Raw genomic sequence first — 17,319 nt, 5'->3', positions numbered from 1 at the left:
CAGAGTTTTCCTAATGTTTGAACAAAACAGAAATGTGCTGAATAGATATGTTAACACTAATAAATAAATCTAGGAGCTCTGTTCACTGACTGCTATAGAAGAATTCTTAATGAAGAAAACTGAACACGTTCTGTTTACTTGTCCAATACCATTCCCCTACATGGACAAATTTAGCAGAATCTGGCTTTTCTTAAGCAACACCCACTTTTAATGTGCACTGTTTTATAACTGACAGATAGAAAGACCAAGAAAGAAGATTTTCCCAAGATTTAAATAAAACACAACCTCCCAAGTCTTTATTCAGATTCATAAGCAAGACACGCCTCTACTAGTTTACAGTTGAAATATGCTGAACTTGTTGGAAAATGGACTCATTTATTTAGAAAATACATTTTTTGCTTTAGATACATGGTTAGTGCATAATTTTGTTCACAGTTCTGGAAGCAGGAAAGTGTGTAAGGGTGGTAATAATCAGGAAGGAAGGTGTCAGAGGGGGAGTTTATTTTGGAGTGGAGGAGTGGAGAAAAAGTGTTTGGGACACATTAACCCAAAAGGCAGGTTTTCAAAGACAGAAAGAAAAGCTAGCATGGTCTAAGGACTTGTACCTATCTTTCCCCATTTTCTGGGTTTCTGAGCCATCTTGTCCAATGGCTCATATTTCTGTGTTCTTGCCAACAATTTGGAGTTCAGCTGCCATTAAAAGGCAGTGGAATATAATTTTCAGTTGTGTTTTTTAAAAACTTTTATTAAATTAGGATTAAGCAGTTTTAGATTTCTATTCTTTGAGGACAGGAGAGAACTGTCAAGATGTAAACATATTTAAAAGCACTGCTTCTGCCCCAGAAAGAAATGAATAACCCTGAAACTTCCAGATTCCACAGACTATCAATAGTTTATACTATCATCAGCCTTTTTTTTCTTTTTTTAACCCAGTTTACTGTTTTTAGGGTTTTAAGTTATTATATTGAGCATGCATTTGAGGTTTCAAAAGAAATATTTAGTCTATTGGGTAATCAGTTCCTTAGGTTTATATTCAAGCCACAAACTATGTATTTGTGTCAAATTTTGCCTTGCTATGAGAAGCAGTTTGAAAATCTGCTTGAAATGCAGTTGCCCAGGATTGCTGCTAAATTATATACATTAACCCTCATCTTTTCATGAATAGTTTGGGTTCAGCATTTCATTGTCTTGAGCATCAATTTGGACTTTATAGACAGTTATTTGCAGAAGAAAGTACATTTAATTCTACAACAAGTAACATTGATGGAGAGCATATTGTAGGTAGAGCTGTCAATAATAACCCTGTGTTTTATGTAGTTTCTGCCCTAGTTTAACAGTACAGTTTATTGTTAACCAGTTTCCTTTTTATCCCTTCTAGCTGCAGATTTATTAGCAGAAACATGTTGTGCAAATGATGATTTATGATGAAATCATGTTTCCTGAGAAAATTTATTGATTTAGAATGAAGTTGCAGTCCTTACTGCGAAGGCAGAATGAAGGAGATGAGAGGGATCTGACTTGAGATAAATTTCTCTGGCTGCCCTAACATGCATTTTCTTTCTTTTGTGAGATTTTACATGAAAGGTTACATTAGGCTTTTTTTTTTTTTTTTTAAATTCAGTTCTTGTGATCTGCATTCCTCAACATGCCACAATTACTATGATTCGTTTTTGTTCAATTCTTTCATCAGTTCAAAGCAGTATGGTATTTACCTTAGTAGCATTTAAAATGAACTGATCAATAGCTAGATGTTTGCTATTAAGAATGATGAAGAAAGGTTGAGTGGGAGGCAAACAAGGTTATCTACTTTTAATATATTGCTTAATTCTTTTCTGTGTTGGAAGGCATACCTTCATTTAATTGATTCTAAGACACATACATGCAATTTAATGTGAATGACCAAGTGTGGACATTACAAATGCTGTTCATTTTTTTTTGCTTTTAGTTTGTTTTTTAAGTGCCATGCCTTCTCTGAAGAAAATTCTTTGCTCTAATTGTTGAAACTGAGCATTTAGAAAAGATTTTAAAGACAGCCAGGCAGCTTTAGCATATAAAAAGGGGAGAGGGAGGAAGTGTATGTTTATTAACAAGGCTTAGAAAAGTTATCCTATTGTTGAAAAAGTTAGCTTGCTTTTGATGCAGCATTTTTAGGCATCTGTGAGTGGTTTTATCTTTTATGTTCTATTGCAGTTTCTGTGTAGGATTCATTTTACTTGATGCTTCTATTGCAACACAAATTTCAGAGTGCTTTCTGAGATCCCAGAAAGCCTGAGTTTTTTTCAGAAATATTTTAGGCCATCTTATTCTATTAATTTTTCATGAAAGGATCCCTCTGCTATTACTTCTTCCTTTTCCACTAAGCAATTCCTTTGGTACCAAACCAGCACCCCTATGCCTGAGTTTTCAAAGTTATCAAAACAAGAGCACTATCAATAGCCATGGCTCTGGGTTTTGTCAGAGTCCTTTATGAAGGACCATCTCCTGAGCTCCTTCCAGCTTCTTTTCCATCCACAAAACCACATCCTTTGACTGCCTCCAGTTTGCCCAGAAACCACTCTCCCTGCCCTCAGGCTCTCGTCTGTTTGTGAACCTCCACAGCTTTCAGAGGCTCCTCCACCTCCTTAGATGCCAAAATGAATTCTGAGCATCTCTGAAATGACAGGCTGCATGCAACAGCAATAACATCCTGAAACAGCATCCGGGGAGCAAATTAACAGATGGGTGCCCTCAAATTACAAAGTGAAAAGGAAACATTCAGTATGCACATGATGGGAGCTGCAAACGAAGGGGGAAATTTGGTACTAATAACACCCTGCTATCCACTCCAGCCTGATCCAGTTTTCATTGGTTTGTGATACCTTTAATAGAAGCTGAATTGAGATCAAAGAGGAAGAAAATAACACTATACAATGTGGGAGAGTGACCCCAAACCAGCATTTGAAACAATAAAAGGTCATTTTTCTCTTGTTGTTGATATCCCTATAATGTTTCTTTTCTACATGAAACCCAGCCCAATGTGTACCTTGAATAGTAGGCAATGTCCTTGTCTTCCCCTTTGTCAGCACTTGTGATCATGACAAGAAGTGTGTTCTACTTTTACTTCTGAAGCCAAGTCTTGTTCTACCTTCAGTTGCAGTTAAAAAGCTCTTCTGATTTTTCTTAAAGAGTATTCCCTTTGCTTTTGTCTCCTCCAAACAATATTTTGGCCAGCATTATGCAATTATTAGCATTACATTTTCATTGTCAGCCATATCCTTGCTGATATATCAAACCTTCTGGCAAAAATGTTACCCATCAGATTCAGAAGTAGTTAAAAAAAACACTCTATAAACAGTCAGAAATATTTTTCTGTCCCTCATATACTGCCAAGAGATAGGACACTGTTATTCTGGTCAGTCACTTAGCACGTTTTCATTGCTCAATATCAAGGTCACACATGACAGAAAGAACAGACTTATTTTTCATATTCCTGCCAAGATGCAATGATTCTGAAGTAACTTTGTTCAATGTTCATATCACAACAGGAGCTGCTGGGACTGTTATGATAAGATTGGAACTCTAATTCAATCCACAGCAATTATAGTAACAAGGGTGGTAAAGAAGGGCATATTTCAAATGTCAACTTCTCTTTGAATTAGATTCCTGAAAAGCAAATATCACTAAATAAAATAATACAAATGAAATTTCAGTTCATTTATCTAACAGAGTGACATTAACTTCAACTGTAATTTGGGCTGTAATATGTAAAGATAATGTTCCAAGATTTGGTATGTGGCTCAAGATTGACTGAAGTATTTCATGGCCTTAAGTATTTATAAGTGGACATAAATTCTTTAGTGATTACTGCACTTTAAATTTCTGATGCCAGCTTGGACAGTGAAAAGACAGTTCCAGTTATTATCCAAAATTGTAATATTCTTTATCATCTACAGATAATCCTCACTTTGGTATGGAACAACTATATTTTATCAGTAATAAATAATAAATGAAAGAAAGGCACAACTCATTTTAGTCTCAGAGGTATGTGCTTCTAATTAGGTTTGTTTCTGCTTATTAGAAGATTAATTAAATTTGTTATTAATTTAATTTAAAATATTAAGTAATATACACATTATACATATATATCTCTAAATATATATGTATATATGATCTTAGATCTCCTTAAAGGTTAAGGAGGTGTCACATCACACCTTACGTGGGGTAACTTTGAGCAGATTCCAGAAACAGAAATCTGACACTGTTATTCTAGAGCTCTTTTCCACAGTCCTGGTGAAGCTAAGCTCCTGGAGTCAACTTAGCATCTAAATGATATAGGCTTTATCACCACGAATCAGTAGAGTTCTTGAATATCTGTGCTCCTAAGCACTTGAAGGCTTAGAACTAATGAGCTTAAAGGTAGGTGAGACCTTAAGTGCTGTCTTAAATTTGTCACTAAACTTCCTAATTCTTAAAGGATTTAATCCTAATGCAGATATATAACAGATAAAGACACAAGGCTTACAATGAAAGCAAAAGCAAATCAGCAGTAGTTGATAACAGCAAATCAGAAAGCACCAGGCAATCTGAATGAGGAACCGGCTGTTAACCAGTGGCCTGGGATAGGGTAACTGTTTCCCAGTTAAATATCATGAAGGCAAGAGTAAAAGACACACATACAAAACCACTTAAGTAACACTGTTTGTTGTGGATTACACGATAGAAAATCAATGCAGTGCATTCAAAGGAGAAATTTTGCAGTAGGAGGTCCCTTAATGTAAACTAGTTTCAGAATTTTGTTCTCTAAGATGACTCTGTTGTCCATTTCTGAATATTACACTGTTCAATAGATTTAATAGCTCCTTGCTATGGTGCATATACACATTGTTTACATTGAAAGATTAATGACCGATTGTCCTTTTTCTATGTTTCTCCCTTTTTTGAACTGAAGCAAGTCATGGAAGGAATAGTTACTAATGAGGAACTTACTTTGGAGTTTGTTAAGTAGCTTTGGCATTAGATGGGATTAGTGAGTGTATTTGAAAAGTCATAAGACTCTTGTTAAACTCTTTTGGATATAAAAATATGTAGGAAAAGAAAGGACTATTATTACAAAAGTGTTAGTTTTATGCACAAGCCTCAAAATTGCAAATATGTTCCCCAGACTTCTTCCTATATGCTTTTGAAGAATCACTAAAGGTTGAGAAGCAACAATGGTTTGTTAGCAGCAATCACTAGTCTACAAAGCAATATCTAGGCAGCACAAAAATATCATCCTGAAGCCAGTATCATCTTTTGGAACTTTATTCTCCTTTGGAAATCTGATTATAATAGTATCTGAAACTGTACTCACTATCTTAACTCCCTGACTTGTTTACTCAAAGACAAAATGCTTTCTGCAGCAAACCTCAAAGACATGCAAGGATATTTATTAGTGAGTTTGTATATGGACATGCAGTTACTAACATTTCCCATATAGAATATAAAATTATAGAACACTTGTGGCTTGCATTGCATATAGCATTAACTCTTCAGAAAATACTAGCTGAAGTACTGAAATCCAGCAAAATGAGTGTAGAATTGCTGGCACATTCAGCAATAAAGAAGTTGCTTTATATATCAGCACCTCATAAAACTGAAAGGCTTTTATCAACAGGGTGGAAAACAGACTGTGTAACTGTTGAGGAACAATTAATTTGCTGTCAAACTCCTCTCTCAGTCTGAGAGTGGTACTCGGTGTTAGAACCCAAGTGGTGACATCCCATAAAACTATGCAAAGGATTAAAAGGTGTTTAGGAGCCCTCTGCCTCTGTCTTGATAGTCATAGAATAATGGAATGATTTGGATTGGAAGGGACCTTAAAGATTATCTAGTTCCAACCCACTGTCACAGGCAGGGACACCTTCCACTAGGTCAGGTTGCTCGAAGTCCCATCCAAACTGGCCTTGAATGCTTCCAGGAATAGGCAGCCACAACTCTGAGGAACCTGTTCTGATGTCTCACCACCCTCATTGTGAAGAATTTCTTCACTTAACACATGATCACTTAATTAAGTCTTGTAAACCACTGGAAATAGTTTTCCACTGAGTAAAGTGCCTAGAAACATATTTAGGATATGAAAGTTACTACTGGGAATATGACCTTTTTTATGTGGTCTTTTTATTTTTATTAATGGAAAATGTTTTGTAATAGGGCATCTCAAAAGCAGACTTTTGGTTGGGGTTAGATAAAGAATTGCCATTTTCACCTTTGAAAATCTTCTTCTGGATTCACAAAGAGAATTTCATTTCTATGTTGCCATGGACAAAAGTTCTGCCTCCTGGAGTTCCCAGCCCAAGTTTGAAACTCTAGTTTCCAATCTGAGAAGAGTGTGTCCCCAGTAAGGAACCAACAACCCAGGTTTAATCCACCTGGGAGAACTGGCTGTGTCAGAAAGGTAAGAGAGAGCTCAGACATGGAGTAAGGATTACTGGATGTGAATACCTAGACATTAAGCTATGGTATTATGCAGCAGGCAGCATTACAGAATCATCACACCCAATACAGGAAGAAGAAACTTGAACTCAACATGCGCCAGATCTGGTCAACTGCTTCCAAAACTTCACAGCAGATGCAAACTTTCTCTGTTTTTCTATCTTAGCCCTGACTCTCACATTTCAGGCTGCATAATGAATGGATAATAGAATCAATCATAGAAAGCTTGAAAGGTCCCATCCAACTGAAAGGGACCTTTCAAGATCACCTCCGCCAACCCTCACCTCCATGGGCAGGAACATCTAGAATGTCATGGAATTCATAAAACAGAAATTATCCCTTCCTTGCTCTGAATTATACGCTGAAGGTGTATAATTACAGTAGTCTGGAAAGTGAGCTTGAACACTGCACATCTAGATCAAGCATAGAATACACCTGCACACTGGAGGGATTCTCTCCAGCCAGATTATCAGATGTAAGTAATGCTCCTTCTGATACATAAATATATATATGTCTATATATAAGTACATCTGTATCTATAAGCTACTTTAAAGTGAAAATCCTGGTGTTGATACAAGCCATCAGAACTAAGCCATCCACTTGCCCAGCTGGGACAGTCTGCAATATTCCAGAAGCAGACAGACAGCTTTGATAGTATCTGGGGATTTTTGTTATTTTAACCTTCTTACCCTTAAAACAAATCTGAGAAATATTTGGGTGACTCTGAGCAACAGAAAAATAGTCTGCTGTCTTTTTGGTTTCAGAGCTTTTGGCAACAGGTAACTAAACCCCATCATTTGTGCTCAGCACCATCAGAAGAAGATGAGACTAGCTCCCTCAGCTGCAATGTTTAAATCACCCACTTAGAGATTCACATTCGAGTCTCCTGTAGATCAATGATTTTAAGCTGTATTTTTATTATTTTCTAAGAGACCGCTGTCATTACTAGGCTATGAGATAAAGTTTTTTCCAGTTTTATTTTGTGCCAAACAATAACAAATTCAGGGAATGTGCAAGTAACTGTGAACTCCTCTAGTACTTGGATTTGATAGGGAGGCTTAGATTATAAGGTTTAGATTATAAACCTTGTTGATAGCAACACCCCCACAATAATAACAACCACAAAGATAATTGCAACCACCGTGTTAAAGAGCAGATTTAGATGGTCTACTTCAGTAATCTACCATAAGACACAGTAGTCACCAGGAAAGAAAATAAATACTGATAATTTAATCTTTAAAGTTTCTTGGGGTTTTTCTTTGTTTTCTTGGTTGGTTTTTTTTTGGTTTTTTGTTTTTTTTTTTAGTAAGGGTCTGTATTTTGAATAATATCTTCCATGTTTAAAACCTAGAAAAGCCCTTGAACTCATGTTACATTGATTGCTCTTCCTAAAGATCCTTTCTTCAGGATGTAATAACTCTCCACCACTCAGAGCATTTGTAGGCAAAGATAAAACAGCCAAATAATGAGAACATTTTCTAGAGAGCAGCCAGGCAACCCAGGATATATATGGACATTATAAACATTTTGTGCAGCTAGCCATGCTAGCCATATTTTTCACTTAAAAGAAGTTTTCAAATTCTGCCCCTAAATTTGACCACTAGAAAAGGAGTAGCTCCTGGAAATAATAAAATGAGATCACAGTATTTTTATTAAAGGATGAAACTTTTCTGATAACGATGAAAGCAAAATGTAATGAAATCCACTTGTCCACCTTGATGTAGTTAAAGACTGTGATCTACTCCTTAGATACCAGGAAAGTAATTCGACCAGGTCAAATAGACCTTCCTATCCTATACATTGTGAAAAGCTGGATTTTTAATTTTTTTTTTTGTTCCACTAGAGGTATATGTTTTGGTCAATGGTGGGCTATCATAACAATTTTTCCTTCAGAGGACCAATGGCCAAGCAAATTGATATGTTATCTTGCTCTTTAACTATGTGCATTTTTGGGGTGGCTTAACTAATAAGAAAATGCTTATATTTGAAGAATCATTGGCGGTAGCAGTAAACAAAACAAAGTGCTTGTCCTGTACAGAAGCACTTTTAACCCATTTTTTAACCTCTGCTTTGTACTTCCTAATTTTACTTTTATGCCCAGGGAATTTCAATACAATCTCCATATACTATTAAAAAAGATAAGCACAAATTCTGGTGCTATTAAAACTAATTAAAATCATACTTTCTCATTAGACAGATTCCTCAGAAGTTAGGAAAGATTCAACAGCAAAAAGATGATATAATTTTAAGATATTAAAATTTAAATGTAGAACTGCAAACTAGAATTTTCTGTTAATGTCCTGCCAGACAGTTTTTAAAAACACAATGCAGTCACCTGTGATTAAGAAGGAAAACTCCAGAGTAAAGTTTTGAAGAATAAAATAAAATTCTGAAAGAAAGTTTTGGTTTTATTAATTTGTTTCTTTGTGTTTATTTTTGTGCTGTGTATTTTACTATTGTATCCTGGGCTGCATCAAAAGGAGCGTGACCAGCAGGTCGAAGGAGGTGATCCTGCCCCTCTACTCTGCTCTTGTGAGACCTCACCTGGAGTATTGTGTGCAGTTCTGGTGTCCTCAACATAAAAAGGACATGGAACTGTTGGAACAAGTCCAGAGAAGGGCCACGAGGATGATCAGGGGACTGGAGCACCTCCCGTATGAAGACAGGCTGAGAAATTTGGGGCTGTTCAGCCTGGAGAAGGCTGTGTGGAGACCTCCTAGCAGCCTTCCAGTATCTGAAGGGGGCCTATAGGGATGCTGGGGAGGGACTCTTCCTTAGTGACTGTAGTGATAAAACAAGGGGTAACGGGTTAAAACTTAAACAGGGGAAGTTTAGGTTGTATATAAGAAGGAAATTCTTTCCTGTTAGGGTGGTGAGGCACTGGAATGGGTTGTCCAGGGAGGTGAATGCTCCATCCCTGGCAGTGTTCAAGGCCAGATTAGTCGAGGCCTTGGGTGACATGGTTTAGTGTGAGGTGCCCCTGCCCCTGGCAGGGGGGTTGGAACTAGATGATCTTAAGGTCCTTTCCAACCCTAACTATTCTCTGATTCTATGATTCTATTAATAAGACCAAGATGTTCTCTAGATTTAGGAGGTAATCTTGGAATTTGATAGAAGATTCACACCTCAGTAAAATAGGGCTGTAGATATGAACCAATGGTTCTTCTGCACCTTTATTTCTCCTTCTGGAGAGGGAAAGGGAAAGGGAGCCATCAAGGTAGGGGAGGTGCAGAAGATGTGTTTGCACCCTACATCTCTTAGAGACTGCTAAAAACTTTATCACAATGGATTTGGCTGTAATCTTAGTACTTTGTATTTCTCCTTGCCATCTCCTGAGTGAGCAGAAGGAGCTACCACCCTCTTCAAGGTCTCTGCCCCAAAACCAGACTAGTTACATCTTTCAGTAGCTATTTCACCCTCCTAGGATGGGAGAAAGCAATGATCTTTAGAAGAGGTGTCATTTATTGCCATGGCTCATGCCATCCCTATTTTCCTTTTTCCTCTTGGCCTGTGTCTTCTCCACTTCAGGCATGACATGCATATGCCCAACTGGGGTGCTCTTGCCAAATCATCATTTCTTACAGTAAAAACTGAGTGAATAATTGCCCTTTAGCCTTGGAAAATTTCTCCTTTTGGCTTTTGCTCCATCCATCTCTCCCACCAAACAGACAGCTGATGATTGAGGCAGGTGCTACTTTTAACCAGCAGCTAAAATTTTCCTTTACTGACTTTTCATCTTCAATGTTCTTTCTTTCCCATCTTACTTAATGGGTGTTTGCAATTTTAGAATTCATCAGATGAATCCAGAGACATACATTAGATGGATTTCTGTAGAAATGCCCACAGCAGGTCAAGAGGATCAGTTTACTCTTCTTGTGTTCAATCTTCCCAGACTGACTTAATTTAGGAAGAAACAAACTACTGTTTTTAATAGACTCTGGCATGCATGACCCAACACTTAACACAATTTGGCTAGATGTGGAATTAAACATGAGCTACTTTGCACAATTTAATGCCTGTCAGGTGGCATGTAAAGGGCAGGAAGACTTGTTTGAATGAATTTTTGGCCCTGTTTCTATATGAATACCTGTGGGAACTGAAAGAAAGTAAATAATTACAAAAAATGTTTTAAATACCCTTGTCTGCTACAGCCCATTATGAAAACTATAAGGAAGGGCAACAGTTCACTTTACATTTCAGACATTTCTTGACACCTATCAAGAAGTTCATCTAACCAAAATGAAGAGCATTTCAGGGTAATTTTTTGTGTTCCGTAACTGTTCATAGGTAAGGAGATCAGCTTCCTGCAGTGGCAGCTTTCCAGGCAGCCAGCCCTGGAGAACATGAGATGGTCCAGCTGCCTCACACCTTTCACATCATCTTCTTTCAAGTAGGAAAAGGAAAAAATGAACAATGCTAAAACTGTGTGGCCTCTCTGATATCTCTGATATCTATAATTTGAAGTGCAGTGATGCTCATTTGGTGGGAGAACTCTCAGCCATTTAAAAGTCAAACCTTTTAGCCTAAGCCTGTTATTGTAAGCCTGTCTGCAGGCACTAGAGAAAGATCACCACTTTTAGTCTTATCTTCATTCAAAAACGTTTGCTTTTCATCTCTCTGCTGCCCCATGCTGCTATGCGCACCCCAGTGTTTCTCTTGGTCTTCTATGGAACAGCAGTTAAATCTGTTCTTTCTGGGGTTCATCTGTTATGGACAGATGCTTTTACACCCCTTCTCTGGGCTTTGAAGAAAGAATTACTTTTCTGGTTTCTGTGATAACTTCTGATGGAGCTAGATTTGGTTTGCAAAGCAAGGCAATAATTTTTAGCCCACAATATATGGCTCAGCTGCCCTGGGCTTGCAACCATACTGGCAGTTTCATTCTTGGCCGTCTTTACCAGTATTAACTGAAACATATTAAAAATACCAAAAGGATGATATAATGTGGAATGATCACTCTTGGATACCTACAGTGTCTAAAATGGCACAAAGCACCTATTTGTAAACTTCTGAATTGCTCCCAAAGTTTTGTAGAACCAGCTATTGTCAGAAACAGAATTACCTTCTGATAGCTCTCTTTTGCATGTGAATTCAGACTGCACTGTCAGTGTTAAGCTGTTTAAGTGTTTCGATCTCCACATTCCTTGAAGTCTCAACCATTCAGGGCATCCTCCCAATGTTTTTTTATTCCTGACAAAAAATGTTGTTCTACAATCACTGAGATCCAACAAGTCCGATAGATGCTTTATTCAACATCTGACTTTATTGTACATTGAGCAACACCAGCCTTTGCCTAACACAAAAACTCAGAGCCTCTTAAAGATGTAGCTTCTCTTTGCCACATGGTGAAGGAGGCTGCCTTCATTAGACCTTTGCCAATAAAAGCCTGTGTGCTCTGTGTGTGTGTAAGTTGAGCCTTCACAGGCTTCTACAGGTGAATTGCGCTGCCAGGCTCTGTCAAGGACTTCCATCCTGGTGCTGTCCACCTACAGGATGCATGCCAAGGTCCACCAGAGCAGAGATGATGACTCCAACCATCACTATCCTTCCCTGAGCACACATGGAGAAGCAGTGCCAATCAGGTAAAAACTGAACTCTGCTCTCTAGTTTATACAATGATTTATCTTTATCTTACTGTAGGGAAGGCAGTGTGACAGTGAGAAGGGAAATTACCAAACTGAAAGGCCAGAGAAGTAGTGTGGTGGGATGTCATTTCTGTCAAGTTCTGATCCAGTCTGGGGAGACACCCAGGCCATGCCTGCATGAAAGCAGGTTGACTCACTACAGTCAACTCTGCCAGTCTTTTTATGTGCCCTGCAAAAATCAGTGCTCTTAGCTTACTGCTGTCCTACTAGGCAAAGGAAGGCAGTTCATCTACCAGGCTTGTCAAGACCCCCCAAGACAAGGAAGCTGCACCCCTCTGCAACTCTTTCTTATCCCCTGCCATAGCCCCCCAGGAGCTATCATTTCCTATTTCAAACATGTTCTGAAGCCTGAAGCTTACCTTATCCTATATCTCTGTTACCTTTTGTTATTATTATACTGTTCATCCTTAGCAAAGCTATGACATGTTTGAATCCTGCTGAAGTCCTTCAGTCTGGACCAGCTACAGCTTCTGCTCACAAGCTGGCAGTGACATTTGGAAAGAGGGAGTGAGTTATACAATAAATAAGAAGGTTAGATGCAAACTATTATTGAAGTAGCCTGTTGCATTAGTTTAATTGTATGAATTGTATCTTTAATTGCTATTTATGTGTCTTTGATTATCACAGAGGGATTAGGAGGAACGAAGAGAAGGCAGATGCAAGCACAGAGCCAGCAAGGTACTTTTTTGAACTAATAGTGGTCTATTTATGATCATGCAAGGCCCAAGGCCTGAACCAACTTCTATGAAGATAAACAGAGATTTTCTTCTTACTTTGCTATGTCAGAAACCAAGTGTTAAGATCTACCTTTTATACAAAGTGAAAAGACTTACTGAGCTCAAGGAGCTGAGCTGAACGCCATTGGTATTCACTCCCCACTCCTTCCTCTATTTCTTCCCTCACCTCCTGGGTTGTGTGGCTCCATTTAAGCCCTTCCTGATTTGCAACAGGATGAGAGAAGAGTTTACATCCTACATATTTTTTCAAGCCAGGCACAGGAACTGCAATGAAGAAGTGCAGAGGCACTTCAACTAAAACACTAATTAGATGCAGATGTGTTCTGCCTCTTAGGAACAGGATGATCCACAAGAGCCAAATGGATAATTTCTTTTTAAACAAATTGGTTTTATTAACTTAAAACTGCCCATAATCCAACTAGTCTGGCAGAGTTTGGATACTATGAAACCACAAGCAGTGTGCAATACCTGTTATTATCTCATACTACTTTTGGCTGTGATCTTGTCATTCTGAATGAAGAACTAATATGTAATGCTGAAATCTCCTAAAAGGTAGCATGTGTGAGCACTGCTCCAGGAGCTGACCAGGAAATGAACAATGATTTAGGCTAAATTCTTTTCCTGTTCCCTACCTTTTTCACCAGGAATGCATTTGTACACTCTACTCACAGAAAGCCCAGCTCTCACCCATCCTCAGTGAGCAAAAAGGGCACTGTCAGGGGGACAGAAACTGTACTAGTCTTGCTCTGTGTGGAGAGGGAGGGTTTTAGCAACAGCTTTCAATGCTACTCAAATTCTTATCAGCCACCAAGACACATGGGCTACCAAGACTGACATTTTAAAGGTTAACATGGAGCCCTTTCATCCGAGACATGCTATTGTCAAAAAATAAATTCTTATATAGCTTATGCCTTTGACAGCTGAATGGAGAAGCACTATGGCAGTGCAAGTCAAGAGGCTACAAAGTCAGAAAGAACCCACTGAACATGAATCCCTTGGTGCAGCTTAACAACCTTGACTTTTTTGAGTGACAGATCACCAAATGAAGGGCCAAGAGCTACACATTTTATTTTTTTTTTCATTTGAAAACCAGCATATTTTTACTCCCCTTCTGCCAGTTTTATTTCTGCATGAAATAATAATCCATCCTGTAAAATGATTGTTGTGACCTTACTAGAGACAGGATCTAAAACAATGGGCATTGTTTTTTACTATTTGGAAATTAAATGGTTGGAAGACCCAATAGTGTTAGCATCTATACAGCTAGGGCTACAAGTGTCCACAGCTTGACATCTCTTCTTGAACCCTTGGTTTCTGACTCCTGGTCTCTGGGTGATGGTTAGTGGTTTGGGAGGGCAGCCAGGCTTTAATTTCAGAATGAGGGATCACAGGCTACTAAATGACATCTAGGAATTACTGTGGGAGGTCTCAGTTCTCCATGTCAGTTAAAGCATGTCCTTTTTGTTTAAAGACATAAAACATAATTCAACAAATGTATTAAGTATCAAAGAAGCCTAGATATAGTATCAGTGAAACCTGAGTATCCATTTTAGCCTTGGAGATCAATTTAAAAGAGTAACAATGGCAGTATTTTTACCCCTGAAAACAATGAAAGCATAGCAAGAGAAAAAAATGGAGCTAAATTAACATAGAATAGAGAAACCATAGAGATTGCCTGAAAGCAGGAAAGAACAACCCCAAACTTTGGTGTTTCCTATTACTGGCTTGAGAAAATGCGGTACATTTAGAAGCACCTGTTTTACAAGGAGAGCCTTGAACCAGGACAGTGACGTATAAACAGTGGATTTGAATCACTACGTTTGAGATTATGGTCAGTCCAGATGATTTGAGAGTACAGTCACTTCAGATGTAACTTTTGCTTTTAATTTTAGAATTGTGCTGAGAACTAGGAGTAAATCTAATGACACCTGTGTCTAAGGTGTTTATTTGAACCAACTGAAGAACAGGAGTTAAACATACATGCACACACACACAAAGAGAAGAGTTACGAGTCATAAACTACAGCCATGTTATGAATCTGAATCTCTGGGCCAGGAGGTACTAAGAGAGACCTAGAGGCTTCCCACCTTCAATCCTTACCTTTCAGGTAAATTAATTTCTGTTGAATATGCTCTTTTCAGAAATTTTCCCTAGAAATTGACCAGGCCACATCATTTATCTTATGGTTGATTGTAGCATCCACATACAAATGTCTTGAGATCATGCTTGAAAGCATGATGGGCAAACAAAAACAACTCTAATACAGAATTCCTGCTTCAGCTCCTGGAACACCTCTTCCTCCTGCTTCACTGACCTGGGTGTCTGCAGGGCTGCTGCTCTCACATATTCCTACACTTCTGGCTGCAGTTGCACAGTGATTTTTTTCCGTTTCTTAGCTATGTTACCCCAGAGGCGCTAACCACCATTGTTGATGGCCTTGGCCAGCAGTGGGTCCATCTTGGAGCTGGCTGGCACTGGCTGTGTCAGACATGGGGGAAGCTTCCAGCAACTTCTCACAGAAGCCACCCCTGTAGCCCCCCACTACCAAAACCTTGCCAATCAAACCCAACATACCAGGCTAACTTCAGGACTAAAAAGCTCCTTAGAGTGAAGCCTTTGTTTTGCAGAACAGGTGATCTTTTTCAGCCTTGCAGTTTCACACCCCAAATGGTGGATCCCAAATTTTCTGTTCTCTGGCAACGTCGTCTGCCTCCATCATCATTGTACTAAATATAGTTCTCTGCGTAAATTATATGCTTTCAAATCACTCTGTGAAACAGCTACAGTCCACCTATCATGGCTTTGCAGACCATCAGTGATGTGGGAATGACAATTTAGCATTTTCTGTTTTAAAATTTGTAGAATTGCCCATAGTTCTATATATGGCTTTAGCTTAAATAAAGCTCTGTTCCCACCTGTCATAGTAATAATTATGTTATATAGTTTGGTTTTAAGATTGTTATAGCAAATTCAAATTAGACCTAGATACAGTCATAGAATCCGTAACAAATGGGATACCAGTACATTAAGATCTTCTTAATTTCAAAGGCAGTAACTTCTAAGGTGGGCTTTGTTTTTATAACTTTTGTTTTACAAACCTATAATTGAAAGCTTGACATGGTTAAAACTCAGTCTTGCTGGAGGACTTTGCTTCTCAGCTGATAATATTTTATGTATCTGATTTTCAGTTCTGAGTTTAAAGGTTAATTTTGATGCTTTTTATTCACTATTATATCCATTGCTGTTTATTTTTCAGAAGCCAGCTCTGGCAGTATTTCACAGACAGTTACACAGTTCTGACACTTCGGGCTTCAGTTAGTCAAATGCTTCATTTCTGCCCTGGCTCTATTTGTCTGTGGCTTAGAGGCGTATTCACTAACAAAACTGTGGAATGATTTGCAGTCACATGGATGTTGTCCCAGGTCTGGATGAACTTCTAGAAAATCTGGTCTGTAAATTATCAGAATGAGAAATGTGAATAGCCTGCACCTTAATGTAAAGTAAAATATTAGGGTAGCTTTCTATAATAGGAGGACTTGTACTGCAGAGCAGCAAACTGGTGTGTATAAAACCATAAGCCACTGCTCTGCTGGACTCTGAGCAGCCAGATGGTTTTATTAGTCTTGCTGCTCGCTGGAGAAGCAGCTGATTCTGCCAGTGTTTGGGTAATAGCTCTGCCCTGAGATTTGTCGGAGCTGTTGCACGTCCATCTGGCAAAAGGTTTAGCGATGCACGAGAGCTCCAGCCTCATGAACAAATACAGAGCAGTGATCTGATGCCAAAGACTGATACTGGCAGAGCTGCCTTGGCTGGCAGTTGATCTGTGCTCACATTACAACACAGACATATCCTCCGACGCACTGCGAAGCCACGTAACACTGTGCATGTCCATTCATTGCCTCTGGAGATGAATGGCTGCTCATCCTGAAAACTGCTAAGACAGCAGTCTTAAATGCACATAAAAAGACTAAGTCCCTGAATGTAGAAAGAGCAGCTGCCAATTTGTTTCATTTGGAGGAGTGTTCACCTAAGGTGCTTAAGTATGTGTAGCATGTATTAAAATAGCCACCTAGAAATACAGACAAATAAAATACCAGGCTAGCTTAAGAATTCTTGGTAAAGGAAAATCAGACTCAATTCTGAAAAGTTTCTAATGTTAATTAATTTATGGAGTCTAAGGAGTAGAATGTGTTGGTAGGAAGTTAAATATCTTAAGAGATGCAAAACAATGGGGGCTGGTGGAAGAAACAGAATGACGAAATCACTGCATTTTAATAGGCAGATAAAATATCTAAACCCATTTCCCTATAAATAATTATGGCATTTAAAACCTGTTATCACACTGTAGTAAAATGAAGCAATAACAGCTGTTCTAAAGCTACTCAGTTTCTGAAATATTGAGGTTAGAAATTACAGTAAAAGTTACTCAGTGATTAATTGCTGGGGGAAGCACAAACAAAATGCAGTTTGGAGTATGGTTATGTATC

The sequence above is a fragment of the Pezoporus occidentalis genome, unplaced genomic scaffold (assembly GCF_034315485.1).
Source record: "Pezoporus occidentalis ecotype Australia unplaced genomic scaffold, CSIRO_AGI_Poc_V1 ctg43, whole genome shotgun sequence".
Lineage (NCBI taxonomy): Eukaryota > Metazoa > Chordata > Aves > Psittaciformes > Psittacidae > Pezoporus > Pezoporus occidentalis.
The sequence above is the reverse complement of the archived record's forward strand: the minus strand, read 5'-3'. Positions refer to the sequence as shown.